A 14,062-nucleotide genomic window follows, 5' to 3' on the forward strand; every position below is an offset into this window, starting at 1 on the left:
ATCTGCTTTTGTAATTCCTTTTTTTTTGATTGTTTATGAAAAACTTAACAGTCCCAGGTTTAATTTCCAGAATTCCACCTGTCAGAATTACGTTGTAATCTGAAAGCAGCAGACTGCACATGTAGTGCCAGGGTGTGGAAGATGCCAAACAGTAACTGTCTGCTTCAGATGTTTACAAGTGGAAATGCACTCACTCATCATCTGCTAACTTCTGCTGAGCACATCACTTGGTATAAATTTTAGATCACACAGCTCTCAAACATACCTTCAAGAAATACGGAGTCGTTTCTATTGTAAATTGTAATGGGAGGTTATAGCTTATTAGAACGAAATTAGGGATAATTTATTGTTGACAGAAAATGCAGGACTGGAAGAGACCCACTGGAATTTCATCATGATTTTTTTTCTTTTTTTTTTTACTACATTGTTCATGTTGCATTGTAAAAGCGGTTACATCTTTTGCACCATTATTCCTTTTAAAAAAGCAATAATCTCACTGTCTAGCCAGAATTATAAACAGCTTTCATATCCATTTTAACATCTCTTCCCCTTCGAGTTCCTCTTGCCTGACGAAAATACATACAGTTCTGGGTGAGGTCCTCTTTTAGTGTCGAAACTGGAAATGAAAATGTTAGTCAAAATCAGTCCCACACTTGATCCTGAAGGGAGCCCACTGATCGCCTGTGGTCAGCTATACAGAACTGCTTTCAACACTGATATTTGTTACTTTGATTTATTCAGTTCCTCACCCCCTCCCCATATCCATCACTTACAGCATTTGTAAATATGTCCACTTTAACCGGAAGAAATATTTTTTTCCACTGCCCTGCACCAAATCTTCTACTGAATTCCAGAGAGAATAGAGATATTGCATCTCCCTTTTCCAGGGAGTCATTTACCCTGTCAAAAAGAGATACTGGCTTGGCACAAGCTATCATGATAAACGGAAGTCATATTTATCACATTTTCAAAATACTCCCCATACACACAGAGAAGACCAGGACCCTTATAAAATGCAGCCACGCTCTGTTCTTTTGAAATCAGGCCAATAGATGGAGCAGTGACTGCTAAACGTGAAGTACGGAAGGAGCCCAAGAGGAAAAACAAGAATCCATCAGCCTGTTGAAGGTCCCACTGTGGACAACCCTACCCACCAGTTGACAGAGTCATGCTCTTTCTAGCAGCAGGGGTGACAGCAGGTACAACCGGTAGAAATAACCTGATAGTCTGGTGACAACTGCATTAGCCTGAGAGGTGGGAGAGGTGAGATTGAACCCTGTCCTTCTAAGGTGAGCTTTAAAACTTACCCCAGCACTGCTAGGGTCAACACACTGTACAAATATGACAATTCATTCCTGTAATAACTTTTTTTTTACAAATTCTGTGGCAAAAAAAAAAAAGTAAAAGTAGTTGACACATCACAAAATACCTGGGAGATTTCAAAGTAATGTGTTGAGCCAAATTAATAGTTTGCATTTTGGTTAATATCAGCATTTTAGAAAACCTCCTGGTCCCTCAAAAAATTCAGTTGTTCTAGTCAAGGTGCAACATGCTCATATTTCTCTTTTATTTCATTCTAATCATCAGTAATGTCAGTACTTACTGTAACAGTAGTTTTCCAGTGAACAACAGCGTGAATTAGGTGGTTGGTTTACTTGAAATTTTTTTGTAACAAGCTGTTACCAGCCTGGGGGCTGAACCAATCCAGTCTAGTTTACAGTTGATCCATGGACTCTGAAACAGCTTTCATTTCTTAAATGTTTCTTTCACTCTTTCAGGCAGCAGGACCCTCCCCAATCCTTGAAGACTGATACTGCGTGGATGCAACAAATAAGCACAGCATAGAAGTCTAAGGAAGAGGCTATCAAAGTTCAAAATGCTGCTGGAGGCAAACTGCAGGTTTGATTAATTGGAGTTGAAGTAGCACTTTGTGCTCCTTTTCTGTTCTTAATGTTCCTCAGGGCAAGCAACCTGTGTTGGCACTGCACCCTCTGCTACCCAAAGCTCCAGCTTTGTAAGGTCACTATCTCTTTGCTAATCAGCAGTTCTAGGTCTGCATTCATTAAAGAACACCTTCCTCAAGAGGAAGATAATTTCTGTGTTAATATCTCCAGCCAACAACTATTCCCTAGCCTTCTAAAAGTCAGCAGATATGTGGGAATGCAGCAAGGGTGCCAGGACCCTGCAGAGCTGCCCAGGACTAGCACAGGGAACGAGGCAGCAGCAGTTCACAGCACTGTACCACCAAAGTTTGCCAGAATGTCTCTAGTTTGACTCTCCTGAAGTTTCTGTCTAGGCCTTCTTCATGCCATTCTTTCACCTGAGCTCCCCACCTCTGAAGGACCAGCTCATGCATGAACTGAAGTACAGCAGCTCTGAGTGCACAACAAACACGTGGTTCTCAGAGACTAAGTCAACATCTTTGCTTATATATCTGGCTATGGAAGAAGGTCTCAGGTACAGAACATGAGCAAGCTGGAAGAGGAGGATTAACCTCTCCTTACTTGCAATGCACCAGCAGACTCCTGGAATGCCAAGTGTTTGAGACCAGTGCTGGTTCTAGGACAGGCTGGGGCATCCTGTAATGCCCTATGCGGTTCTGCAGGCCTCCTTTGCTTCCTTCTGGCTAAACAGTCAGGTTTTGTTTGCAGGGCAAAGTGGCTATCCAGGGCATGGGAAAGGGAGAGCAAATAAACTTTGCCTCTGTCACCTTCCCTGTACATCACCAGTCAGGGAGGGGAGCTGCTTGCACAAATGAAGCATCTCCAATGCCACAGACCCAGAGGAGGTTCTGGCGGAAATGCAGTTGGTTTTCAGCCAAAGATCCCTTGGGAAATACAGAGAGCTTGGAAAGACGGGCAGAGGGCCTCGGAGAGGACTTTTACCTCAGACTCGCTGAACCCACTTGCCAGTCCCATCAGAAAAACTGCAACTGCAAGGAAATATCCCCTTCTCCCCACTATTTTGTTAATAAAGTGGTACCTGGCTGACAAGATCTCACACCCTTCCCTCCCCACATCATCTGTATGAAGTGTCCCATCTCCCAGTCTAGATGGCTTCTGTCGGCCAGGCCATATATCATGACCTCTCCTCCCTCTACGCATGTTTGAGCAGGCAGATAGAAGCAAAAGAAGTTTTATAGTTTCCCATCTTCCTCATCTGTCACCACCGGCAACTCTCAGTGTGGGGCTGTTTCTAGCAGAAGACATTTCTCCTGTTCCCTTCTGAAGGAGAAGGAACAAAAGCAAGATGGTGTTTGATGCGATGCTTGCCATGTTCCCCAGGTTGGAGTCAGTTCATTAGTATTTGAATAGATACTCTAAATGAAATCAAATAACCTTCCTGGCAGCCTTGGAAGAACAGATTCAATAGCAAGGTGTGATTTAAGAGCAGGCGATGACCCAGTGCTGGCAGCTGAAAAAAAATGAAGCATTTAAAAGCAGCTGAAGGGAATATAATTGCTTTGATAAAATTTGCAGCATGCCAGGCTGCATACTTGGGACAGGTTCACCCAGGCTGTATATATGGGACAGGTTTGCCCAGAGACATCAGAGGCTGCATCCTAGAAGCAGGTGATGCTAAGGCCAGTTCAACAGGAAGGACTGCACAAGCTGTGACTGATCCTCTCCATTTGAGATGGATCATATACAGAGGTCTTTTTCTTACTGAAAGTAGATAATTATAAAAATGCACTGACTTTTACTAGCAGTGACTGAAACTATGAATGGCTTTGCAGCAAATCTGATGTCTAATTTTGTTCCTTAACCCACTCCACCCTTCAAAGGAAAAGGTTTTAAAAAGCCCATTTGTTCAGGGCTAGGAATTACCAACTGTAATGGATTTTTTTCCTTGTTAGTTTTGAAATGACACCTGGATTTAGCAATTGCTCAGAATTAACCTTGAAAAGAAAAGATCTATCAGAAAGGTGAAAGCTCTTCAGATATGGCAGTAGAAAAAGAGACAGGATGGAGATTAATAGAGACGTCTTTCAAGTCTATCCATGACAATTTTCTTTTTATTCCACCAGGCAACCTAATGTTCAGTTCTTTCCACATTGCAATGCTCAGTTATCTACCCAGATTTTCTACACTGGCTTATTAGTGGATGCACCTCATTGTGTAGATGACCTTCCTGTCATCCTGGGAAGTGATCTGTGGAACTCACGTGTGCTCAGAGCTGCATGCCGTCGAAGGCTGCACATAAAATATTCTCATTTGCTGAAACCAAATCAAGTAATTCCAAATGAGTCATTGAAAAGCAGTGAGTACCTTTGACTGGTGTAATCTCCCTGAGCCTCGGATTGTAACACAGCCTGCTGATCTCACAGACGTCTTACGAAGGTTAATTATTTAATGTGTCTGAAGCTCACAGAGTCCGTAATTAAGTCTTTCATTGAAAAGAAAGTGAAGAAATCAATAATGCTGGATTCAGGGAGTAATTTGCAACACAAATGGTCTAATACCCCACATTAAACATAGGAGGTGAGACAAAATACTGACATCTAAGCGTTGTTTGCTTTGTGCCCTGAGAGAGGCAGGAATGTAGCAGATGTTCATGGAATTAAAAGTAACATATTGTATGGGGGACATAACCTGAGGGACAAGTTAAGGCACTCCTGGTGTAGTTACTCATGGTAACATACACTTCTATCAGTCTATCTTATATGACTCTGGTTCTCACATCTTCCTTTTCTCTTTTATCTTCACAACAATATTTTAACCTTCCAGTCACAAAGCTAAGGCAGATAGCCTGCATGCAATATCAGTTTGGATAAATATTTAAAACAGCACTGGTACAGTCCTAGTTCTGCAGATGCCTGTTATACCAGCAGATGATTTGATCTTTTTTCCTTTCCCTCCTATAGCGTTATCCCATGCAAGGTGAATGTTATGATCACATCTCTGTGCTATTCAAGATTTGCTATTTCAGTCTCTTAAAGGAAACAAAGCTAACACCAACTTGCCATCTGTGTGTCTGCTTGACCCCTTGTCAGTTTTTCTGTTTCCCCATCCCTCAAGAATTAAAGCTGGTTTGTGAAAATAGGAGATAGACCAAACAACCGCTGCCTGCAGGGAAACCATAAAACTGTGCCCTTATGTGTTCTGAAGGCCAGTGAGTCTATCAGCATATGCTCTAAATAACAAATCAGCTTACCAAGAGCTCTAAGCCAAATAAATGGTAACCAGGAAAACACGTAGAGGGCTTGGGAAGGTTGCTGTATGAACTGTAGATGGGTTTGGGTATGAGGAGAATTAGCAACATTGCAAGGAGGATTTGGAGACAGGGGAGTGCTGGTGGGAAATTGTAGGAGCTGTGAGGAGATGATTTTGGTAGTTGCAGAGAGTATTCTGAGGAGGAATTGGAGTGATTCCAGTAAAAATTAAAAGCTGCTGCTTGGAAGTTTCCATTCAGGTACTGCAAGGAGGTACTAGATGTTCCCTCCACATTTCATAACGCCAGGAAACCCTAACAAAGCCAAGACATGCAAAGAGCATAGTTCCTGTAAAACTGTACTGTCTTGCAGCCAAATGCTGACTCTATAATTCATTCATCCTGAATCCTTATTCAAGTCTTGTACCATTGAACTTAAGGATGCTTCCTATGAGACAAGCTAAGCAAGGAGCTTAAATCCTGTAAAATAGAGGGAGCTGATATCTCAGTGTCATGGTTTAACCCCAGCCGGCAACTGAAGTATCACACAGCCACTCACTCACTCCCCCCTGGTGGGATGGGGGACAGAATCGGAAGAGTAAAAGTGAGAAAACTTGTGGGTTGAGATAAAGGCAGTTTAATAGGTAAAGCAAAAGCCGTGTGCACCAGCAAAGCAAAAGAAGGAATTCATTCACTGCTTCCCATCGGCAGGCAGGTGTTCAGCCATCTCCAGGAAAGCAGGGCTCCGTCACGCGTAACGGTGACTTGGGAAGACAAAACACCATAACTCTGTCCCCTCCTTCCTTCTTCTTCCCTCAGCTTTATATGCTGAGCATGACATCATATGGTGTGGAATATCCCTTTGGTCAGTTGGGGTCAGCTGTCCCAGCTGTGTCCCCTCCCAAATTCTTGTGCACCCCCAGCCTACTTGCTGGTGGGGTGGTGTGAGAAGCAGAAAAGGCCTTGACTCTGTGTCAGCACTGCTCAGCAGGAACGAAAAAATCCCTGTATTATCAACACTGTTTTCAGCACAAATCCAAAACGCAGCCCCATCCTAGCTACTATGAAGAAGATTAACTCTATCCCAGCCAAAACCAGCACACTCAAAAAGCCAGTTTTGCTCAGATAACTGCAATTACCATTTTTATTGAATACTGCATTACTACTTTATGCTGAAATTGAGCTAGGATAAAGCAGATAGCTTTCCTTCGGACCCTTTAGAGTGCACATGGCTTACAGGGTTAACTCTTGTAGCAGAAAATTGCTATTTTGATTTCAGGCCCTTTGCAATCTTTCAGAAAATACCCACACACAAAACTTTCTCCAGCAAAAGGAATAACTTTTTTTCATCCTAATTTTAAAGGAGAAATCCAGGTGTTCCAAATGGAAAGCACACGTCCTCTAGCTACGAAGCAGTGCATAGCTTGTTGCACAGCTATATATCTTCTCCAGTGAGAGGTCTTGTACCATATTAAGGGATGTTGCCATACATTTATTTAGACAACCTAAAGGGATTACTTTCTCCGTTTTTTGTTATTCTTGCTGCTGTAGACCACCTTTTTTGATCATTTCTGAGCACTGTAGTAGAACCAGAGAGCTGGAGAATGTCTGGTTAGGTTTGTGTTTCCACCACCAGTCCCCAGGGTGAGGAATTCAGCAGGGCTGTTGTTAGACAACAGCAGCTTCCATAACAAAAAGTAAAGGAAAAACAAAACCTTATTCCAAAACATATTGCATGCAGTAAACCTTGTCCTTGGTGTACTTCTCGCTTTAAAATCTGGAGAGGAGATATGTCTTGCAGTTACCCTGGAAGTGAATAATTTGGGAATTTACACCAATATAAACCAATAAAATTAATGATAGTGAGCAGTTTTAGAAATATTTTGATTTTCTTTTTCCTGGCAAGTCACTTATATTCCTGCAAGGGTCTGTATGCCTTTCCACAGAGCAACAGTGAGCCATGTTGTAATATAAAGTAGTCTCTTCTAGAAGATGAAGGAGGCATTTGAACGCTATGTGACATTTTCTACACTCTCTTGTATTTCATTTTGGAATTATAATAACTGAATTGCGTAGAAAGCTTCAGCAATGAGCTCAGAACATTCTTGTAGTGGATGAGGCCTGGGTGGGAAGAACAGAAGGTCCTTTTAGAGGCTAGCCTGAGCATGCATTACATTAAGGATATTATTTAAACATGTTTTTTCTTAAGAAATGTTCACAGCTATTGCTAATAAATACTCTGAGATGAGCTTTTCCCTGCTGAATGAAACGAAAATTTTATTGGCCACTTTCTCCATTAATATCGCAACAGACCATACACTAATGAAAGTGACTGCTGTCCTTACCTCTGATCCTTGAAAACAGCCGAGGGGTGTAGATGGCACCTGTCTGGAAAGCTTCAAACACGAGCAGGTTGTTCCTGAGTGACAGCTCCTGGCTGTCTACACAGGCATGGATTTTATGAGGCTGGAAATCCTATGTTGAGCAGGACTGCCTCCTTAGGTTTCAAGAGGAGCAAGCTCTCAGTTCAAGGCTCCCGATCCTGATCTGGCTTGGCATGTTGATTTCAGAAAATGACCACTTCAGTGGGTGATTTTTGACACAGCACTTTCACTGTTAGGATTGCAAGGCCCTGAAAACCCAACAACAAAACTGCCAGCTTCCAGGAAAGAAAGCAATATTTTGCTTGTCAGTAATGATTTTTTTCATTGCATTTTCATGTATGTAAAAATAGGTTTAAAATATTTTTTTCTTACATTATATTTATACTGTGGTATTGTCTTGAGGACTCAGCTACGATCCCCTCTGCTTTATTTTGCTTCTTTTTACCAGTTGGTTTTAAGATACCTTTGTATTTGTACATATTGAACTCTCCAGTTTAACTTCTTCATGCACAAATAACCCTTCTTCTCAAATAAGCAGAAATCTAACAGCATCCAGGCAGGTAGTGACAACATGAAACTCATGGGTAGAACTGGGGCTGGGAAAGGCATTAAAGCTGAAACAGAAATGTTCATTATGCTTTTATGTTACTGCAGGTTTGATTGCTATTTCAGAGATAGTAATTTGTTGCAATTGATTGAATGGTCTGTCTTTGCTATTTCTGACAAGAAATCATGGTGGGTTTTTAACTGAGAATACAGACTGTTAAAACAAGGAAGGTAGGAGATTATGTGCTTTTGCAGTTGTTTTTGATGGGCTCCCGCCGTACAGAAAAGAAATGAGAAGGTGTTCTCCTCCTTCTAGAAGAAAGCCAGAAAGTGGCTCTAGAGAGCTGAAGTTCAGGTCTCAGCTGGCAAAGTAGATGTCATTGTCTCTGAGCTGCTGTCTCTGCCTAAGCTAAACCAAATAGAGTGAGGTATGATGGCAGTGGGATAGCAAGGGATCAGGCAGGGATCATCAAACAAGGGACTTCCAAGCAGATTAAAAACCTGCACCCTAAGCTCAAAGCAGAGGCAGTCCACTGAAGGCCTGGGTGGACCCAGTTTGCAACATGGGTTGCCTTTGGGTGAGTTGGGGCTATGCTGAAGTTTGAGGGAAATGTTGGTTTAGAAAAGACATGACTATGTACAGATGGCTTACTAGTAAAATTGGGTGTTAGTGCTCAGGAACCCTATGTATGAGAGGGAGAATCCCAGCACATGAGGACCATAGGTGAGTGAGTCTGTGGTTTTGGAGAGGTGTGTGTCTTGGTTCATGTCATGCCACTGCTAGAGAGCTCATGTTCACAGGACCCTTCAGACCACATCTTTCATACCACAGTGCAGCTGGAGGTTGCTCTTGAGATGGGTGGGTAGGTTTGGAAAAGAAAGTGTGAGCTACCATAGTTTGAAATATCTTCTCTACCTTGAAGCATCACTGGGAAAGAGCTAGCTGAATTTCAATAATCTGTTGTTTGAAACTTATGTGTTCTGAAGTTCCCTACAAAATGGCAATTCTGAGGAAAAACAAAAGGTTTTGGAAATAGAACATCATGTTTCCAAAATCATTTTTGTTGCCTGGTGGGAATTGAAGAACTTTACCAGAGCTGTTCAGCCCTGAATGCACTGCAGAGGTGATGGGTGTCTCCACCTCCATGAGAAGCCCATGGTGTGCTCCCCTAGGGCTGGCTCTCCCAGAGCTCTCAGACTCCCCCAGCATAATTACATTCTCAGTGTTAAGTCACAGGTTCCACACACTGTTTGTATTCAGCAGTTTGTGATTAATTCAAGTTATTACTGGGGTTGCAAGGAATCTTGACTGCCATGGATAGTGCACATGGATGGGGCTCCCCAGAGCTGCAATATGAATACTTGCATGTTCCCACCCATCCTCTACAGCAGCTCACCAGGGTAAACCATCAGGGAACAGTCAAGGACTGAATGGAAACACACTTGTTGCTTAATGCAAGTTCCTTCATGTACCAGTACATTTTCTAATTATTGATGAATTCATATTTTGCAGCACTGGAAAATTATTTACATCCACTATTTGCACAGAAAGTTTCCAGCCAACACTGTAGGGCATTAGTCATCAGAATACCAGAATTGGTGACTAGATCTCAGTGCTGGGGGTGTGAGGTGGTGTTTCTGCAAGAGGACATCTTCTACAGCTGGGCAATGGCAGGAGTCTATGTTGATCCTTTGGAGGGGTGCTCCCATCCCTAGAGAGCCTGGAAAAGAATGGCAAGAACCAGAGCAGAGCTCAAGCCCTATTGCATCAAAATGTCCTTTTGTGTCTGTACCTCTGGTTTTGCCTATAGAAATGCTGTTCTTGCAATCCTGATTGAGGGCTAGCCCTGATTACAAACCTACCAGCTGATTTCATTGTTTCATGCTATTGCCAGCTGCTAGGAGAGCGTGAAGTTGTGATTCAAGGGCACTTGATCATATGCATTTATAAAAAAGCTCTTGGCAGCTCTGTAACAAAGTGCTCCAAAAAGCAACAGGAACATCAGAGTAACAAAAGGCTTTTGATTTTTTTAGTCAAACCTCCTCTGCTGTTGGCTACACGCTCACCTGCTTCTCCTTCACTACCTTGTGTGTTCATGCAGCCGGAGGGTGCACTGGCTATTCTAATTTGCTGTTGCATTAGCCCACTGAGCTGACATCCCCTGTGAGCACAGAAGTGCTGGATCTCACGTAGAGGGAAAACAGCGTGATCATGGCCAAAGATGGGGACTAGGGGATGGAGTCTGACTATTTCTTCCGACAGCACATCACTGTTAAATTGACTTGACTGTCTGAATCTGCACCTTTAGGTAAAGAAAAAGAATCTGCTGTTCAGTGCTCCCTTCACAGGACTATGTACTTGGTTCAGTTCCTGGGATTAAATGCAAATCGCATTTTGGATTAACTACGGAACTCTTAAAACTCATGTCTGTCTAGGAGGGAATCATGGAGTAAAGGGCAAATGGGATTAGCCAAAAAGGTGTGCTCAAAAAACCTGTTTTGTTGGAGGAGGAGGAGGAGGAGGAGGAGTGTGGAGCTGAGGCTACTAAGAGTCCTCTCTATGTGCTATGTTCTGGAGGAGCAAGAGAGAAGATACCTGGGATGTGGCTGGAAAGGGAGGAAGCAAAACTTGCTGGGCTTGTGTTTTCACATAACCACCGCCAACATGTATCACTTCATTACTAGCCAAGACCACTGGAACTCCATGAGATTTTAGAAGCAGCACACACTTCCTTCCAGAATACGCAATTTGCAGGCTGTGCAAGAGCTGTGGCCATTTTATGTCTCCAGAAGTGAAAACCATGGATCTTGAGCAAAATAATTTACTTTCTCTTCCTGAAGGATACACTGGGACCATCAGCCCTGAAGACTGTTTCAGCCTTCTATCACCCCAGTTAAATTTGCAAACACTGTAAGTGTTGGGGCAGGGGGGAGGGCTGGTGGTGAGAATGAGTTAATGATCAGCAAGATGGTGCTGATTGAAATCCAGGTTCAGAACCATGAATTTATGATTCTGCCAGATATAATGGCATGGTATTAGTGAGAGAAGGCCATACCTTTCACTGACTAAATCTGGACTGGCTTCAGTGATTCCTGTCCTGTATTTGGGACAGGAGGATTCATTGTCAGCCCACAATACAGTGCCATTTTCAAATAAAGACTGAGAGCAAGATCACTCAAGCCAGTGTGCAACAACCTACAAATGTCCTTGGTGGTTCAGTGATGCCCCAGATTACAGTTTAAATGGGGTGTATCAGCATGGACAACATGAGGCATTTGCATATGGGAGACAAACAAAGGGATTACTCCTACAAACAGACCAAAATGAAATTCCACCCAGCATAGCACAGCAGGAACTGATCTGGATCCAGTTATTTTTGTCAGCCTCATCTGCCATTTCTGTATCAGTGTAGCACTGTTCTTTCTCAGCCTTAAAATTTCAGCCATTTGGAAATGCAATTACTCATTGATCCTATTAACCAACAATTCCATCATAAAGGCAGTACAGGACAAAGTACGTAGAAAAAGAATAGTGAATGGAAGATTTGAGGATATCTGAATAGCTTGTGTAAGCTGCTTTTCATTGCTAATCATTCTTAGAAATTAAAAAAGCTCTGAAATGTCAAGATTTCTTTGTTTTCAAACAATTACAGCTGGTATAATAATCTCCTTATAGCTAGCTCTCCAAGAAAGAAAGAAAACTGCATGTTTCCTGCAGTCTTGTCCAGTAGTCACATAGCAGGGTTTTTATAGGGGTGGATGGAAGAGATGGCTTCTTATGGATTTTTGACTGGTTTAGCTCTTTTGGAAGGTGTTTGTATGACCAAAGATAGAACTAGATTCAATGACTCTCAGTATGCAGACTTCTCAAAAGGTTAAATTTATTTTCCTCTGCTGGGTAATGGGGACAATCAAGTGAGCCAATGGATATCTCTACACTTCCCAGCTGGTCTTTGTGACTAACACCTACATCTGTCCACTCACCTGTGTCTTTCGGAAAACTGTGTGAAATGCTCTAGAAAACTAGACAATTAACTTCTGGGATTTGTTTGAGCCTGGTCTAGTGCACAGACTGAGCTTTACATCTCACTTCCAGATAGAAAGGCTCCAGACTTGATGCAATGGATTAATAACCATGTGCTTTACAGTTTGGTGCTGTGGACTAAGACCATGAAGGAGAAACATTCAGTACCAAACAACATTTTTAGTATCACTGGGCATTTCTGCCATTGCAGAAGAGTCAAGAGCAACAAAAGTTTGTTTGGTCCTGCTAGAGACTGGCCAGTAAACAGCAGAACTAGCAATTAAGATTCAGCTGACGCACTGTTAAAGTCATTGCCCTATGTCTAAAAGCCTATACAGAAAGCATCAAAGGAAGCAAAGAGAAAACTGTAATGGACATGAAAGGGATGACTGACCATAAATGGAGGCCCTTTCTTCACATACATACTGACTTTAGTGCCTCTTTCTGCCATTTGCATCTAAAACCTCCCATCACCCAGCCAGACACCAGCACTAGCCTCTCTTACTACAATGACTGGTAGCATCCTCACCTTGCTGATGAGACCATGCCAAAATTCACTATCTGGTTTTGTAAAAATGTTTCCCTCCTGGAAGGTTTATTCCTCCAGTTCTAAGAGGACAGAATACTTACCTTGTAGCATGGCAGAGGGTTGGCATCTCATACCATCACTATTTTCATCTGCAAACATCTACGCGCTTTACAAAGGAAGGGTGCATTGATTGTAGCTCATCAGAGGCACAGAGATTTCGTCCATGTTTCAGCACAGATATAGGCTACCACAGTTCTTATGACTGGATGCTGTGTCTATGCAGCGAGTCTCCTGGCTGGGTTTCCAACATGTCCAGAGACTACATGTGGCACCAGAACCTTTGTATGCTGCCAGGCGCACCCAGGCCGACTGAACACAGACAGTCTGCCAGGCATCTGTGGTTGGGAGGTGGAAAAACTGCAGAGCAAGCCCTGCTTTCCGCTGTTCTTGTGGCTCATTCCAGATCAGAGGGGCTCGGAGGATTACAAGTTGCTCATGAGGCAAATGGTGGCTGCTGATGCAGGGAAATAAGGTCACCTCAGTTGTGTTCATGTCAAATACAAAACCTGCTCTGCTAAGTGAAAGGCCAGCAGTTTATTAGAGAGGAAACAGACCCCAACCTCGGCAAGTTTGGGGCTGCAGCAAATGTTTCTCAATGATAACAAAGTGTCACTGCCAGAGCACAGATAACACCAGCCCATCACAGCTCCCCTTTTCAAGCACAGACCTGGCAGGACTTTCTTCCCTTCCCTTCCCTTCCCTTCCCTTCCCTTCCCTTCCCTTCCCTTCCCTTCCCTTCCCTTCCCCTTCCCTTCCCTTCCCTTCCCTTCCCTTCCCTTCCCCTCCCTTCCCCTCCCTTCCCTCCCTTCCCTTCCCTTCCCTTCCCTTCCCTTCCTTCCCTTCCCTTCCCTTCCCTTCCCTTCCCTTCCCTTCCCTTCCCTTCCCTTCCCTTCCCTTCCCTTCCCTTCCCTTCCCTTCCCCTCCCCTCCCTTCCCCTCCCTTCCCCTCCCTTCCTTCCCTTCCCTTCCCTTCCCTTCCCTTCCCTTCCTTCCTTCCCTTCCCCTTCCCTTCCCTTCCTTCCCTTCCCTTCCCTTCCCTTCCTTCCCTTCCCTTCCCTTCCCTTCCCTTCCCTTCCCTTCCCTTCCCTTCCCTTCCCTTCCCTCCCTTCCCTTCCCTTCCCTTCCCTTCCCTCCCTTCCCTTCCCTCCTTCCCTTCCCTTCCCTTCCCTTCCTTCCCTTCCCTTCCCTTCCCTTCCCTTCCCTTCCCTTCCCTTCCCTTCCCTTCCCTTCCCTTCCCTTCCCTTCCCTTCCCTTCCCTTCCCTTCCCTTCCCTTCCCTTCCCTTCCCTTCCCTTCCCTTCCCTTCCCTTCCCTTCCCTTCCCTTCCCTTCCTTCCCTTCCCTTCCCTTCCCTTCCCTTCCCTTCCCTTT

The sequence above is a fragment of the Aptenodytes patagonicus genome, chromosome 18, assembly GCF_965638725.1.
Source record: "Aptenodytes patagonicus chromosome 18, bAptPat1.pri.cur, whole genome shotgun sequence".
NCBI classification, from domain to species: Eukaryota; Metazoa; Chordata; class Aves; order Sphenisciformes; family Spheniscidae; genus Aptenodytes; species Aptenodytes patagonicus.